Raw genomic sequence first — 2,500 nt, 5'->3', positions numbered from 1 at the left:
TGTGTGTGTGTGTTATAGAGTGTGTGTGTGTGTGTTATAGAGTGTGTGTGTTATAGAGTGTGTGTGTGTGTGTGTGTGTGTGTTATAGAGTGTGTGTATTATAGAGTGTGTGTGTGTGTTATAGAGTGTGTGTGTGTGTGTGTGTTATAGAGTGTGTGTGTGTGTTATAGAGTGTGTGTGTTATAGAGTGTGTGTGTGTGTGTTATAGAGTGTGTGTATTATAGAGTGTGTGTGTTATAGAGTGTGTGTGTGTTATAGAGTGTGTGTGTGTTATAGAGTGTGTGTGTGTGTGTGTGTGTTATAGAGTGTGTGTGTGTGTGTGTGTGTGTGTTATAGAGTGTGTGTGTTATAGAGTGTGTGTGTTATAGAGTGTGTGTGTGTGTGTGTTATAGAGTGTGTGTGTTATAGAGTGTGTGTGTTATAGAGTGTGTGTGTTAAAGAGTGCGTGTGTGTGTGTGTGTGTGTGTGTGTTATAGAGTGTGTGTGTGTGTGTGTGTTATAGAGTGTGTGTTTTAAAGAGTGTTAGTGTGTGTGTTTGTTATAGAGTGTGTGTGTTATAGAGTGTGTGTGTGTGTATTATAGAGTGTGTGTGTTATAGAGTGTGTGTGTTACAGTGTGTGTGTGTGTGTGTGTTATAGAGTGTGTGTTTGTGTGTGTTATAGAGTGTGTGTGTTATAGAGTGTGTGTGTGTGTGTGTGTGTGTGTTATAGAGTATGTGTGTGTGTGTTATAGAGTGTGTGTGTTATAGAGTGTGTGTGTTATAGAGTGTGTGTGTGTTATAGAGTGTGTGTGTGTGTGTGTGTGTGTTATAGAGTGTGTGTGTGTGTGTGTGTGTGTGTGTTATAGAGTGTGTGTGTGTTATAGAGTGTGTGTGTGTGTTATAGAGTGTGTGTGTGTGTGTGTGTGTTATAGAGTGTGTGTGTGTTATAGAGTGTGTGTGTGTGTTTGTGTGTGTGTGTGTGTTATACAGTGTGTGTGTGTGTTATAGAGTGTGTGTGTGTGTGTGTGTGTGTGTTATAGAGTGTGTGTATTATAGAGTGTGTGTGTGTGTTATAGAGTGTGTGTGTGTGTGTGTGTTATAGAGTGTGTGTGTGTGTTATAGAGTGTGTGTGTTATAGAGTGTGTGTGTGTGTGTGTGTTATAGAGTGTGTGTGTTATAGAGTGTGTGTGTTATAGAGTGTGTGTGTGTGTGTGTTATAGAGTGTGTGTGTTATAGAGTGTGTGTGTTATAGAGTGTGTGTGTTAAAGAGTGCGTGTGTGTGTGTGTGTGTGTGTGTGTGTGTGTGTTATAGAGTGTGTGTGTTATAGAGTGTGTGTGTGTGTGTTATAGAGTGTGTGTGTGTTATAGAGTGTGTGTGTGTGTGTGTGTGTGTTATAGAGTGTGTGTGTTATAGTGTGTGTGTGTGTGTGTGTTATAGAGTGTGTGTGTTATAGAGTGTTTGTGTGTGTGTGTGTGTGTTATAGAGTGTGTGTGTGTTATAGATTGTGTGTGTGTGTGTGTGTGTGTGTGTGGGTGTGTTATAGAGTGTGTGTGTTATAGAGTGTGTGTATTATAGAGTGTGTGTGTGTGTGTGTTATAGAGTGTGTGTGTGTGTGTGTTATAGAATGTGTGTGTGTTATAGAGTGTGTGTGTGTTATAGAGTGTGTGTGTTATAGAGTGTGTGTGTGTGTGTGTGTGTTATAGAGTGTGTGTGTTATAGAGTGTGTGTGTGTGTGTGTGTGTGTGTGTGTCTGTGTGTGTGTGTGTGTTATAGAGTGTGTGTGTTATAGAGTGTGTGTGTTATAGAGTGTGTGTGTGTTATAGAGTGTGTGTGTCATAGAGTGTGTGTTTGTTATAGAGTGTGTGTGTTATAGAGTGTGTGTGGTATAGTGTGTGTGTGTGTGTTATAGAGTGTGTGTGTTATAGAGTGTGTGTGTGTGTGTTATAGAGTGTGTGTGTTATAGAGTGTGTGTGTGTGTGTGTGTGTGTTATAGAGTGTGTGTGTTATAGAGTGTGTGTGTGTGTGTGTTATAGAGTGTGTGTTTGTTATAGAGTGTGTGTGTTATAGAGTGTGTGTGTGTGTGTTTGTTATAGAGTGTCTGTGTGTTATAGAGTGTGTGTGTTTGTGTGTGTGTGTTATAGAGTGTGTGTGTTATAGAGTGTGTGTGTGTGTGTGTGTGCTATAGAGTGTGTGTGTGTTATAGAGTGTGTGTATTATAGAGTGTGTGTGTTATAGAGTGTGTGTGTTATAGAGTGTGTGTGTTTGTGTGTTTGTTATAGAGTGTGTGAGTTATAGAGTGTGTGTGTGTGTGTGTGTGTGTTTGTTATAGAGTGTGTGTGTGTTATAGAGTGTTTGTGTGTTATAGAGCGTGTGTGTGTGTGTGTGTGTGTGTGTTATAGAGTGTGTGTGTGTGTGTTATAGAGTGTGTGTGTTATAGAGTGTGTGTGTGTGTGTGTGTGTGTGTTATAGAGTGTGTGTATTATAGAGTGTGTGTGTGTGTTATAGAGTGTGTGTGTGTG

Source organism: Eucyclogobius newberryi, unplaced genomic scaffold (genome assembly GCF_026437365.1).
Source record: "Eucyclogobius newberryi isolate DKJ021-1_F unplaced genomic scaffold, fEucNew1.0.hap1 SCAF_6, whole genome shotgun sequence".
In the NCBI taxonomy this organism is placed as follows: domain Eukaryota; kingdom Metazoa; phylum Chordata; class Actinopteri; order Gobiiformes; family Gobiidae; genus Eucyclogobius; species Eucyclogobius newberryi.
The sequence above is the reverse complement of the archived record's forward strand: the minus strand, read 5'-3'. Positions refer to the sequence as shown.